Source organism: Patella vulgata, chromosome 1 (genome assembly GCF_932274485.2).
Source record: "Patella vulgata chromosome 1, xgPatVulg1.2, whole genome shotgun sequence".
Taxonomy (NCBI): domain Eukaryota; kingdom Metazoa; phylum Mollusca; class Gastropoda; family Patellidae; genus Patella; species Patella vulgata.
In genome coordinates, this window is record NC_065879.2 from 56,184,540 (window position 1) to 56,199,832 (window position 15,293).

The 15,293-nt window shown below is 36.2% G+C and overlaps 1 long non-coding RNA gene across 1 annotated transcript; it reads left to right on the plus strand.

The window, feature by feature from the left end:
• Positions 1–10,170: 10,170 nt before the first annotated feature.
• On the plus strand, positions 10,171–14,911 carry LOC126808796 (uncharacterized). The gene is made up of 3 exons (XR_007674777.2): positions 10,171–10,504; positions 12,999–13,160; positions 13,437–14,911. It is a non-coding gene; the product is annotated as an uncharacterized LOC126808796 (long non-coding RNA).
• The last annotated feature ends 382 nt before the right edge of the window (positions 14,912–15,293 follow it).

Below are 15,293 nucleotides of genomic sequence, written 5' to 3' on the forward strand. Positions count from 1 at the left end.
ATGGTTATCTCTATAAAAGATAAAACCTTATGATTAGTAAAGAACAATTTTACGTTAGGAATTTGAATGACATTTCCAGCACATAATTTTGATTTTAAAACCAATTCTCCAATCCTGAAGAATCCTGCAAATGCCAAGGAAAATATTGCTTTTAAGAGAGAGTGGTATGCTTTGACAGAAATTGCGACATGAATATCCCCAAGTAGCTGGCACCGGATATTTACTGTTATTGGTAAGCGAGATGGAGCCGAGGATCAGGAACGGCGAGCACCTTTCACTAAATTCTTAACCAGAAAGGTATTTATGGAGTATGAATAACCTAACGTTTTTTTGCACAAAAGTAGGCTAATAACAGAAGCATGAGATGCAACAGAACTAAGCGAGTATCCTGACTCAAACAGATGAGCAAGAAAATTAACAATGGACACATTTGGGAGAGGAAAAGTTGGGGTCGAAGAACATAAACTTTGTCCAGGGCCCAGGCCCTTAAATAAATATTAAAATTCCTTCGATGAATTTGCCAAAGACACATTCAGCAGCTGCAGTGCTGGTGGAGTTAGGTTTTCAAGTACATTGGTTTCACCGTCTGAGGGGTTGAATCCAACCATGGAGCCCATTCTCGTGCTTGCTGAAATTTGCCAGCTATTATGGCCCCTGACTAAGGTTGCAGCGATACCTCGGGGATGGCGATATATCGCGATATTTAAATTTTTTATTATAATTCACGTAAAATCCGTTCAAAATACTCTTAAAATGGAGAAGAAATCAAATTTGAACAAGTGCCGATATATACGAACGAGATCTTTTCCATTTTGCACAACAGTGACAAATGTCAGTTTTTAACGCAATGGGTCGACTGTCACGGACTGACCTTAGCCCGCCTTATGTTTCAAGTAGGCTATATTTCACTGAATAATAATTTAGTATTAATCATAATTATACACGTGTAGGGTACAGCTTTTTATAGTCTGGTGAAATATACCCTGCAAAAAGAAAGCATCCACAATATTCCTGATACAGTTAAACCGCACGCGACAATACACGTCGCCATAGTAATGAAGGGGTGGTTTATCATTGATTACCCAGTCCGTTGAAAATTACATTGATTATGTACATAGAAAAGCCGCCTGGATAATATTTCCTTTTTTCTTTGAATAAAATGGCTTCTCTTTGTCTGCGATATCACCTCGGTGGAAGCGGACGTAAAATACAACTAACTCAACAATCAGAGATCGAAAATGCCAATGTTCCCGGTGATAGTTCAACACCGCAGATGCTGACAACGAAAAAGAACACATCTTCTGTGGTGTGGGAACATTTTGAAAAAAAATAACAAATGACAAAGACTTGGCAACGTGTAAAGTGTTAGAAGGAAATTAAAACACCTGGCGGAAATACGTCAAACCTATATAGTATATATATGGTATCATTTGCAAACTAATCCAGCTGATTAGAATAGAATTAGAATGAATTGCGGTTGCGATACCTGCATGAATATTCTTACTCTAGGATATACCTCTCACTTTATCAATACAACTCACATACATTGCTAAATAGCAAACAGATATACTAGATACATTAATCCATTTATACACCACATGTTATGTCAATTGTACATCAGTAATTATCACGATAATGAATTTTTGAACCACGATAATTATAATTATCGCGATAATTTACTCCAGGCGATAATCCACGATATGGCGATAATTTATTTTAACAATATCGTGAGATCGCGATACTTTTTTTCAGTATCGTTGCAACCTTTTCCTGACTGTATGAAAAATTGCTTTTTATACGCCCACATTGAAATGTGGTCGTATATTGTTGTCGCCCCCGTCCATTCGGCGTCCACAATTGCTTGTGGCCGCTCTATAGGCTAAAGTTAATATTCGATTGACTTTAAATATATACACAGTCATGAGACAAAAAAGCCTATTGATTTTCAGCAATTTTCGATAATTACTGCCAGAGTGATGGCCCTTGATGACTTCAAAAAATCTTGTGGACGCTCTAGAGGGGGGGGGGGGAGTAAATTCTCCGATATAAAACCTATTCAATATGTTATATTGGAACAGTTTCTGACATTTTGGGGGGTTTCATGTTTGCGTAATATTGTCCATAGCATGGTTTTGATTTTGTCTGATATATGGAAACACCCGCTGTCCCAACCAGGTGGGGAGCCAGGGTGGCTAGGTGGGTAAGACGCTGGCTCGCTAGCCTGGAGGTCGGGTGTTCGATCCCTGCATTGGCCGAGAAAGGTCATCCCGATTTTCCGACGTGGTTTCCCCTTGTCAGTGATGCAGGATGGAGGGCCTGACAAGGACAGCAGTCTAGTCCTTCGGATGAAACGAAAAACCGAGGTCCCATGTAAACATTGGAATGCACGTAAAAGATCCCTTGGCAGTAGTGCTGATATCAAGTATCGATGCATCGCATCGATTCGGCTGACGCCGATTCGATTCTCAGTCCTTTTTATACGCCCACATTGAAATGTGGTCGTATATTGTCGTCACCCCCCTCCGTCCGTCCGGCATCCACAATTGCTTGTGGACGCTCTAGAGGCTAAAGTTAATATCCAATTGACTTTAAATTTATACACAGTGTTTAAGGTCATGAGACGAAGAAGCCTTTTGATTTTCAGCGATTTCCAATAATTACTGCCAGAGTTATGGCCCTTGATCACTTCAAAAAATCTTGTGGACGCTCTAGAGGCTAAAGTTTATATCCGATTTAGTTTAAATTTATACACAGTGTTTGAGGTCATGAGACGAAGAATCCTATTGATTTTCAACGATTTCCGATAATTACTGCCCAAGTTATGGCCCTTGATCACTTTGAAAAATCTTGTGACGCTCTAGAGGCTAAAGTTATCATCCGATTGACTTCAGATTGATACACAGAGTTTAAGGTCTTGAGACGAACAAGTATATTGATTTTCAATGAATTTTTATGACTTGGAACAACTAAATCCATGATGTTAAAAGTTTCGTATACTAAACATTAGCATGGGGTAGAACTTTATAAAAACCAAACAACTTCTAATGGTTTTCTAAGAATTACTTAATTAGTTGTTACTCTTAATCAGATTTTAATGTATTATAAATGTTTAATTACCGAAAAAAGTAAAAATATGCGACAACTCTTGTTGACTCCCCGGACGATTTAGCTGCTGTGGTCATATGTTTCGTTGCCTGGCAACCTATCTTTTGTATTATCGATGCATTGGCAAAAAATACTAATAATTAGCTTTATGTGTCCAAGGAGTGCGAGGACTCCGAGGAGTTCACAAGTTCGTCCACTAGAATAAAAAAAACCCCACCTTTTCAATATGTTTTTATAATTCAAAATAAAACAATATATATGTAACGGAACAATGCAATGAATCCCGCACGAATTATTAGGCTTGACCTGTTTACCCTACGCTTCCGTTATGTTTGTCTCCATTTTCCAGTGACTACAAAGACTGCGTTTGCTGGTTACGTCCCCTGGCTATCGTGTCCTTTAACCCCAAGGACAATTTCACGGTTTATTTAAATGACCAAACGAACTGTCAGAAGGATAATATTTCGTGGCCGGTTCTTAACGCTAGTTTTAAAACGATTTAGTCTCGAGCAATAGAGAATTCATAAACCCCTATAGACACGCTTTGATACGATCCGTATAAATAATGCAAACGCTGTCTCTTGTAATCACCTCACCCCTCACGCCTTCACAACAAATTTGAACAATGGCTAACGAGTGTCAATTGAAGTGAATCGGACGATATCATAATAAATAACAGAAGAATATTGTGGAAATAAATTTATTCAAATAAATCGACATTTCTATAATAGGCCTAATGATAATGTTAAGGAAATTTATGTTTCTATCAGAAATACTAATGTTATTTCTGTAATTTTTGATTAACAAAATGGCGGCAAATTCCCGATGCATCGATACGAGAATCGGTGTTTGCGTCCGATGCATCGATGCGTAAAATTTTACTTGATATCAGCACTACTTGGCAGTTGGAATTCGATATAAGAGTAGGCGATAGTGCCGCTGCCTGGGCAAAATTTCCCTCATAGCACACTGTATGGCGTATGTCCGTCTTCATTAGCCCAGTATAGAAGCAAAACAGTTGGACGTGAAACCCCATTTCATTTCATTTCCCAATCAGGTGACTTTATTCTAGCTCTTTGAACTATAGAAATATCTTTCAAGTTTTACAATAAGAAAATGAAACGATCCGTATTTTAAACAACATTACAAGCCTCGGTTATACCCCAAATTTTTTTGGCCCGGGTGCAATGTTACTCACTATGTATACACATAAATGTGACTGGCCACAGCTAAATGAGTCGAAATGCGCACGAATCAATAATGAGTTAAAGACAATATAAGTGAAAATATTGATTTTGATCGAAATTGAGATTTTCACAAAAATGAGTCTATAAATATACTGTCTATCGACACAAAAGATCAAAATAGCAATAAAACATTTTAAAACACCTGTATTTGAACGTTTTGTAAGAGTACCGTATTTTTAAAATTCTCGGCGTAATTAGTTATTTTTCTTCGCTCGCAGAGGGACGACCGGTCATTCCTCTTGCATAATAATTGCCATCGTTGTAAAGCGGAGTATCTCTAGTTTACAAATATGATCAAAATATTGTTGATGAATTGATTTTGAACGGATACAGTTGAGTTTTAAAACCCCTAAAAAATATAAATAAACTCCGCCTGTTGCCATGTGTAGCACTATCGTCGTTGCGACATTGTAAGATATAGACAAGGAATAGAGAAAAAAGATGGATTAAACAACATTTTTTATCTTTACAAATTATTCTATTGTCAGTATATTAAGGTATGAGTTTATTTAAAACGCAAATTAAGTGTTTATGAAATAGCGTGAGAATAACAGGAAAGAGGGTCTGAGTTCAAGGATAGATTGTGTCGAGAAACATGTGATGGAAAATTACGATTGCATCATTTAGCTTGTTTGACCAATCTCTATACTTATTTACATGATATTTGACCAATTAGATAATTGAACATCCAAAACCCACAGCTACAAAACTATCATACTTGTGAGAATTCGTTAGACTTGCATTAGATTCCAGAGACCGAGGGTACATCTGAGTTCCTAGACAGCCGAGAGGCTGGATAGGGTGGAGAAATGGTTTTAGCTATATAGTATTGTAATTTGTGCTATGCTTGTATACCTGTATTCAGTTATATGCTATATAAAATGTAGAAGCGAACTAGGCATTATTATTCCTGGTAAGACAAACATCTTAAGAAACTGGAAGAAGTAAATACACAACGTGAAGCAGAAGTAAAGACAGCTAGAGACAAATCCTAGACGATCACAAGGCTACAGAAATATGTAGTAAGAAAAGATGCATGGGTCATACGTAGGATGTGGCGACCGGTTTACCATAGACGCTCTCCACGTCAGACAAAAGACCTATGGTGCTACATATGCTGTCTACACAACTCGTTTGCTGATTGGCCCAGATATTGCGTGCAAGGCATTATCGATAAATATTTGGTTTTGGCGATAATGTTTTTGGGTACCTACATGCCATTCACTCTGATAAATGGCAGAAAAAAATTAATTCTGATCGTATATAGATTGCCTTTGAGTGTTAATCGAAACCACGTGGCTAATTATGTAAATTAATCGACAAGCGGGTGCGTGTCATTACTAATCAACTGTCACGTGTCAATGATAAAGCTGTCGACAACTCATTATTTACTCCAAATAATTAATCCAAGTGGTGATTATTTGAAATCTCATATCATCTTTAAAAAATAATCTATAGGCCTTAAATGGAAAATGGCCAATAATTTTCTTTTCGAAGAGAATTTTATATACAAATCGAACAATAAATAATTAATCTAGGACTGAAAAACTGAATTGGCCATTGGCGGCCAAGGAAAATTACTGAGACAAAAAAAAATTCATATTTTTGCTCCAGTCAGATGACTGTTTAATTCTGTGTAAAACACGACCAAAAAATATTCATAAATAAAAAAGATTTTTGTAAAAATTCAAATTTTCTAAATTTGGCGCCTAATATCTGCGAAGATATGCCGAAAATCAAAAGTAGAATATCTATGTGCCCTGTCTCCGGCTATGCCAAAATGTATCGAAACTTAAAATCCAACAATTATTTTTAAAGGGATATTCCCAGATGGATTTTGGACAATAAAACTGCTTAATTTTGTGTGAAGAACCCTTAATAACCTCTAACTTAGATCCGAGCAACTGCCTCAAGCCATGTGATACGTTTTCAAAAAACTTCCAATCGTTGGTATCGCTCCATGTTTGAAGACTTGTGTCCTGTTTGCATTATAGTATACAGAAGTGCCTGGATAACACACGACTATGTGCAGCGCGTGCGCAGTGACATTTCCGTGTTACTTTCAGTTTGTTTATTCTAGTCTGGTGACAGTGAGTCTTAGCCATTCATGGCTCTGTGTTGATTACGTTTGATCGTTTTTATACGCCCACGTTGAAATGTGGAATATATTGCCGTCGCCCCAGTCTGTCGGTCCGTCCATCGTCCACAATTTCTTGTAAACGCTCTAACGCCAAAAGTTATCATCCAATTGTTTTAAAATTGATATATGTTGTTAACATTAGTGAGATGATGAAGAAGCCTATTTAATTTCAATAATTACCGTTTATTACGTCTAGAGTTATGGCCCTTGTTTCACTTTGTTGAACCTTGTGAATGCTCTAATGCCAAAAATTATCATCCGATCTTTCTGAAATTTATATGCATTATTTAGATTACTGAAACGAAGAAGCCTATTGAATTTCAGCAATTTCAGTTTATAGTTATGGCCCTTGTTTCACTCTATTGATCCTTGTGAACGCTCTAACGTCAAAAGTTATCATCCGATCTTTGTGAAATTTATATGCATTATTTAGATTGCTGAAACGAAGAAGCCTATTGAATTTCTGCAATTCCCGTTTATTACGTCTAGATTTATGGCCCTTGTTTCACCATATTGATCCTTGTGAACGCTCTAACGTCAAAAGTTATCATCCGATCTTTCTGAAATTTAAATGCATTATTTAGATTACTGAAACGAAGAAGCCTATTGAATTTCAGCAATTTCCGTTTATTACGTCTAGAGTTATGGCTCTTGTTTCACTTTATTGATCCTTGTGAACGCTCTAACGTCAAAAGTTATCATCCGATCTTTCTGAAAATTACATGCATTATTTAAACTAGTGAGATGAAGAATCCTATTGAAGTTCAGTAATTTTCGTTTATTACGTCTAGAGTTATGGTCCTTGTTTCACTTTGTTGAACCTTGTGAATGCTCTAATGCCAAAAGTTATCATTCGATCTTTGTGAAATTTATATGCATTATTTAGATTAGTGAAACAGAGAAGCCTATAACTAGTGAGATGAAGAAGCCTATTGAATTTCAGCAATTTTCGTTTATTACGTCTAGAGTTATGGCCCTTGTTTCACTTTATTGATCCTTGTGAACGCCTATTTAATTTCAATAATTTCTGTTTATTACGTCTAGAGTTATGGCCCTTGTTTCACTTTGTTGAACCTTGTGAATGCTCTAATGCCAAAAGTTATCATTCGATCTTTGTGAAATTTATATGCATTATTTAGATTAGTGAAACAGAGCAATTTCCGTTGATTACGTCTAGAGTTATGGCCCCCTTTTCACTTCATTGATCCTTGTGAACGCTCTAACGCAAAAAGTTATCACCTGATCTTTGTGAAATTTATATGCATGATTTAAATTAGTGAAACGAGAAAGCATATTGAATTTCAGCAATTTACAATAATTACTTCTAGAGTTATTGCCCTTGTTTCACTTTGTTAAACCTTGTTAATGCTCGATTGATGAAAGTTATCATCCGATATGTATGAAATTTATATCCATCATTTAAATTTGTGAAACAGGTCTATTGAATTTCAGCAATTTCCATCAATAATTTCTAGAGTTATGGCGATTGTGAATGTTTGAATGACAAAGTGATCATGTGATCTGTATGCATTATTTAAATTAGTAAAACGAAACGAAAAAGCCTGTCAAATTTCAACAATTTCTGTAGATTACTTCCAGAGTTGAGACCCTTGTTTCAGTTTGTAGAACCTTGTAAACCCTCAAACGACAAAATTTATAATCTGATCTAGTATGGAACTGTCTTGTAAATACCCCCAATTACCTACAAAGGAATAAATATGCGACAACGCTTGACGACCGCTCGGACGATTTAGCTGCTGTGGGCGTATGTTTTGTTGCCTGGCAACCTATCTTTTTATATTGTATTCGACATTTATGTGCTAAATATGGATATTATAGACATAACCACAACTTAACACCATTTGTATATGCCGTGGAATTATAGGATGGGTTGTTGTTGTTATATTTTTGTGTGATCAAATAGATAGGCCTACTATTACTAAATGGCTTGACTTCACCTGACACATTGTATACTAAAATACAGAATGGATTCTTTGAAATTTGGAAGATAGAATGGCTTAAAGTGATAGTAGGTAGCCCCCTATTTATAAAAGGAATGGCTGGTAATTTTTGTCAATTGAAAAACTGTCATTCAAAATGGTTGAGAAGTGTGTAAACTGTATTTAGAGTAGGGCAGTGAAGAACAACCAACAGCAATGGCTTGTAGCAAGAGTGATCAGTGGACACACAGGACTTGTGATACAAGTATGTCTTCATTCTTTATGAAATTTTTTGACCAAACTAAAAACTACCAAACAATAAAGAATATTTTTTTGTTGAAAGTAATTATGTACTGCAATGTGTATACAGTAGAACTTGTATTAAGCTAGCACCCAAGGGAAATTTAAAGTTGCTTGCTTAATGGAGGTGCTCTTTGACTAGAGGTATCCAATATCGCCCCAACCCCTACCACAAAAAATAAAGATATAGATTGCAAATATTTTTTATTCAAGTAGTATAACAATAACAATACATGTACTTTTTATCTAGTTGTGAATTCAAAGTAGTCGCGTATACATGTTTGTTTAGTAATACTGGATCTCTGGCCCCCCAATATTTCTTTTTCTTTCATCATACTGAATCATAGCGTCTAAAAGCATTTCAAAATGCCATGAATTTGAGTATTCCCCACCCCAACTATTTTAGCATTTACGCGACCACTTAATAAAATCTCAGTGCTTTTTGTGCTGACATAAATTAACTACGCTTGGGTGCATTGGGAGCGAACATCAATACATGCATCGATAAATTTGACCGTCGCAGAATCTTGCACCGAACGAAAATTCTTTACTCAAATCGAGAACATAACTTCTGTAAACTTGTCATTTTGTACCAACCTTCAATACTACTGTCTACCTTTGTGAGCATTTGATAATATTTATCCGATTTTTGTGGAGAAAATCGATGAATTAATTTTATTTTATCAAAAGAGCACATGAACAAAAAACCATCGCTGATTTTATCACCGATTTACAGGGGGTGTTACTCTGTATGTAATATTATAGGGGGCACTAAAATGTCTGTTTAACAACAAAGTGGCAATGGAAAAGAGATACTAGATGATCGTGACAAAACTCAGTACATTCATTTTATTCAATCAGTATCAAATAATTTGTTGTTACGTGTGAAAACAATGATCAGGTTAGTCGTTTAATAAAACAAAAGATTAATAAACAGATAATCCCGGGTTGATTGTTATTTTTGCATTTCTTTTTACCTTATCAGTGGAGGTCCAGTTAATTAACTACTACTCACGGTATTAGCGGGAGTGTTACAAAGAAAGAACGACAAGATGGTATCATTCAACAATGGCCGTTGAATGGGCGATGTTTTGTTGAATTTATTAGTAAAATAGTGACCGCTGGCCGCGTTAGAGGAGTGACCGTTGAAATAGTAGAATTTTTACGGGGGGAATTAATCGTGATGCCCGTGGCACGCGTTGAACAGGTGCGTGTTTAGTAGGGGTTAAATTACTTAAAAATCACTCGGGGGGGGGGGGGGGTATTTTTTGGTGCTCGTTGAAGCAAGTGTTCGCTGATAAGGAGTGCACGCCCGAGCAAGTTCTACTGTATTTGTTTTAAACTCAATGAAATAAATCTATGACTAATTTATAAACCAAATGACAATATCCTTAGAATGTTTTTTGTTGATATTTTCACAAGTTTTGAATGTTTTGTTTTCTTCAGAATTGTCTAGAAAAAGCTATTTAGAGACATTAAGAGTGGGAAAATCTATCGATATTTTATGCTTTTTATGTCAAGTAGGTGACATATCAAGTGATTCACCCTCCACTATTCCTACACCACTATCAAGTTCTGATAATATTAAAAGTTTGCTGGATTTGCCAACACCAGAAAAAGCTACGACTGACCCATCTACAAACACTTCCTTTCCATCAAAACGTAGGAAAACTGTGCACAGATGTGTTGTCTCAAGGCATCCAAGAGATGTCACCGAGACCACAGAAAAAAGGGTGGCAAGGTTGAGATCACAGAGAATGGATGGATTGAAGGTATAAATAACAGTAATTTCTTTACTACAACCCTTTAGGCCTGCAGCCAAAATTTCTAGCGTGAAGTTCCCCTACATGGTCCTCCCAAATAAACAAACTATACATTTTTGGAAAGCTTATAACACCAGGAACACAAATCCAGAGAGTTCCAAGCAAAAAGTCTGCACTAACTCGATTTAGGGCCAGATGAAAATTGTGATAATTGTCAAGTAAATGCAATATTTATACTAATAATTGTGAAGTTAACATAAAATTAAATATTGGCAAAAACACCCGATGCCTTCATCCTATGCAAAGAATATGCTGTTGGTGAAATTTTGATTGAAAGCAAAATGCAGAGGGGGGGGGGGGGAAGCATTATACGTGTACAACTAGTATGCAAAGTGTCATTATCAGTGTGCAAGGGAGCCGCGGTGACTCAGTAAAGGGCTGGCTCACTTATCAGGCGGCCCAGGGTTTGATCCTAGTCTGGCGTGGTTCCCCCTTATCCGTGGCTCACTAATCAGGAGATCCGGGGTTTGATCCCCGTGTTGACCTAGATAGTTCCCCAAACTTTCCAGCTTTGTTTCACCTTGTCAGTTGTGCAGGAAGTAGGGGGGGGGGGCTGTGATGGGCAGCATCTAGTTATTCGGATGGAATATAAAACTGAGGTCCCGTGCGCACGTTGACATGCACGTAAAAGAACTTTAAATTCGAAATAAAGAGTAGACTGTAACGTTGCTGTTTGGACCAAATCCCCCCCCCCCCTATAGCATAATGTATGGCGGGTGTATGTACATCTTCATAAAGACGGTTAGTTTTTTTTCTCTTCATTACAATTGCCACTGCCTTACAGTATTATTTAGGTTTTGCCATATATCTATTTTAGTGAGAAAATTACATATAGATGCTTTGTTTCAATTCAAATATTTGTTCGGAATTTAGCCCCAAATCTAATCTGAACTAAAAGTTTAAATATATATTAGTAGAAATACTGTTTTGGGACAGCTTATATGCTCGCCCGCCCGCCCTCCCAGATTGGTTGAACCGTCCATTTTTCGGGCAATGTATTTGAGTTTTTCAGGCACAAGCTTCAAATTCATTTCAGTTAATGATTGATTTATTCAGAATATTTGGGTGACAAATTTTCAGGCAAATAAGCTCAGCCCCCCCAACACACCCAACTGAGATTAGCCCCCTACACCCATGTTGTTTCAACCATTGTTTTCCTTCCCATCCAAACGACTGGGCATTGTCCTTCCAGCCAACTCCAGGGGGATACATGTACATATTTAAATGTAGTAAATGTGAAAATGAAACAAAAAGACTGTTGAAGAAACCCAACTTGATGTTTATACATGTAGTGAGAGTGATGATGATAACAACTAACTTTGATGACATTTAAAGTGCAGGGTAGCTGCATAATTTTGATTTTCAATGACTGTTTTACTTCAATAAATAATTTTTGTCTTAAATCTATATTTGTTAGCAAATTAAACAATTATAGATATCGTTTCAGTTTAAGTGTTTGTAATTCGACCTTAAATATCTGAACTAGAGGTTTACAGCTAGCTGTAGTAAAAATAACGTAGGGTCTAACTGAAAGGTTATGTTGGTGTGAGTTTATGTTTTAGTGGAAAAAATCACGTGGTTTGAATGCGATTTACAAAACTACCGACATAGTCTGGTCTCCCTTACTTCATAGACATATTGCTCAACCACTGTCAAACATATCTCCTTGCTTATCTGATTAGGCGCTCCTCCCATAATTTCTGGGTAAACACTCGCTCACCAACCCTTGCAGTCCCCTGTGACCCCATAAATGATATAAATAATGGGCTTGTGTGCTCACACATGGTCTTGTGCGTCAACACGCACCTGAAATACTGTTACCACTTGCAGACATTTGACAGAAAGGGAGATAACTCTCTATTACCGTTAATGGATATCCAAAATTCTGTATGTTTCCTTGTCCATTATGTTTTGTGCATTTTGGTTTAAATCAAAATTTAACCAATAGCATATTCTTTGTACGGGATGAAAGCATCGGGTGTTTTCACCAATATTTAATTTTATGTCATCTTCACAATTATTAGTATAAATATAGCATTTACTTGACAATTATTACAATTTTCATCTGGCCCTAAATCGAGTTAGTGCAGACTTTTTGCTTGGAACTCTCTGGATTTACGTTCCTGGTGTTATAAGCTTTCCAAAAATGTATAGTTTGTTTATTTGGAAGGACCATGTAGCGGAATTGTGTTTCTAATAAGCAAGCTAGAAATTTTGGCTGCAGGCCTACTTATGCTGTATTATGCTTATTGTAGATGAAGGGTAGTGTAGCTCCTGTTACAAACCCAGAATGACAAGTCATATCATTTACATTTTTTATGGCAGGCAAATATCTATAAAAACAAAATCTTTTCAATTCTTTGGCTTTCATGTGAGCTTATTTATTATATAATTACAAAACAAAAATATTTCATTACATCAAGATTACATCTAATATTTACAGATGTTAATATCACAGCTGGATGATAAAAAAAGATTGGAATTGTTGGCTGTCATAATAGAGAGACAATTTAACCAGGCTTGAAATTTGCGACTGTTTGATTATTGCAGCTAGAGACACACAATTCACGTCTACACCACCAGCGACAAAAAATCTATAAGACCAGTAAGTAGATATCAAGTATAAAATCTAAAACTTCATGCAGTGTTAACTTTTATAGTTTGAATATCTGTGATTTCACTATGTCTTTATGCTTACTTGTGATTTGATGACAACCAAATAATTATCACATAAACAACTGTTTACTCAGAGACTCTTAGAATTTACATTCAAGACAAACTCTGTTTAAAAAATACAAAAAAAAAAAAATTTGAGAATAAACAACTAATAGTTATATAAAACTATAATACATTTTTACATATTTTAACATTTTACTTTCAGGAAATTGATGAGTATTGTTTAGATGAGGGGGTTTAGATCGCATTACAAACAAGAGATGACATTTTGTTAGGGTGCCAGATGACGACGAACAGAAAAGGTTTTGCCATGCTGTCTACCATCGGTTTTGGAGGCACGGTCGACTTGGAAGAGATAATCACATAAGTTACATCAAACTGTATAGTCTGCAAAGTAAAAAGGGGGTATCCTGACAAATGGGCATAACAATGAATGAAGAAGCACTGTTCAAAAGACCTACCCAAATTATCAAACAAAACATGCTTTTCTATTAGTTAAAGTTACATTATGGAAGATTAGATAAAGAGCTAGCAGTTCTCACTATAATAATTATAACTAGATGATGTAAATGGAATATGCTGAGAATTTCAGTTAAATTGCTTCACTATAAGCCGAGAAAACCTCAGTTTAAAAATGACTGTAGCCTCGATTGTCATTGTTATTGCTGTCACGATAATAAACATATCTGAAAAATAAACAAATTAAAAAGGTTAATGGAAATGGGCATATGTCATGCAGTGTTATATGAGGGAAATTGTCCGAACTGCACAAATTTCAATTGTCAAGAGAACTTATCATGCTGCTAATGGTATACACATCCCCCACCCCCCTCTTTTATTGCTGATCTTAGAAAACCAGGATTGATAATGTAGAAAAACTTTCTTGGACCCCAAGGTTCGTGAGCCAGCTCCAAAATCACAGTTTGATTGTACCGAGATGAGACACAATAATTTGACGTTTTCTCGTATATTATAAACAAATTTGATCCATGGTTAAAATTGACCAATTAGTTTCTTATATGATTGTGGGACGGATCATTTATTAGATATTGTTGAATGTTATTACATAAGTAAGGGGAAAACTAACATAATGTTTCTGTCAGCTCCTTTTAGTGGTTCTCGATTTGTATGCAAATTAAAATTAACTGCTACCAACAAACCTTTTACATGGTAAACCAGTGGACTGCAAAATAATGTCAAATAAATTATTATTGTTGGTGTGGAACATCTTTCATTAAATTTAAAAGAGTACTTTTTAAAGAAGGAATGTGAAAAAAGAGGGTTTAATGTCCACTTAACACAAACTAGGTCTAACTAGGACTTAAAATACATGGTTCAATTTTATTTCAATAATTCGCTTATGCATAGGTTTTTAGTGCAATCACACAACTGGACTCAATGACAGTCTAATTCAACGCAAGAGAGTAGGCCATAGTGCTGCTGCTCAGGCAAAATTTCCCTCATAGCACACTGTATGGCATATGCTGGACTTCATCAGTAGGATGTTAACCGCCCATTTCATTTCTGATCCTTAACCATTCGGCCGCCCAGACGAACTTGAAAATCATAACTACTAGGCCTAGTTTGAACTACAATTGCAGGTCTGTATTGGTTGTAATTACCTGGAACTTTTTACTGGAATGGAATGACTCAATATATTTCCTGTGTTCCTGTAAAATAAAGAAGTCTTTGTATTTGATGTTTATTTTTTATATGCCCACATTTTCATGTGGACGTATATTATCGTCGCCCCTGTCCGTCCGTCCGTCTACAATTGTTTGTGAACAGTTTACAGGTCACAATTTTTATCCGATTTCAACGAAACTTCAAATATAGGTTTATCACCCTAAGATCTCAGTTCCTTTCGATATTGGCATGTATCGGACTGTAACTTCATGGATTATGGCCCCTGATTGTACGAAAAATCAAGTATTTAGCTTGTGAACACTGTAGAGGTCACAATTTTTTATCCGATTTAAACTTGAAATGTATGCTTATAACCCAAAGATCTCGGTTCATTTCGATATTCGCGCATATTGGAAGTAACTTCCTGAATTATGGC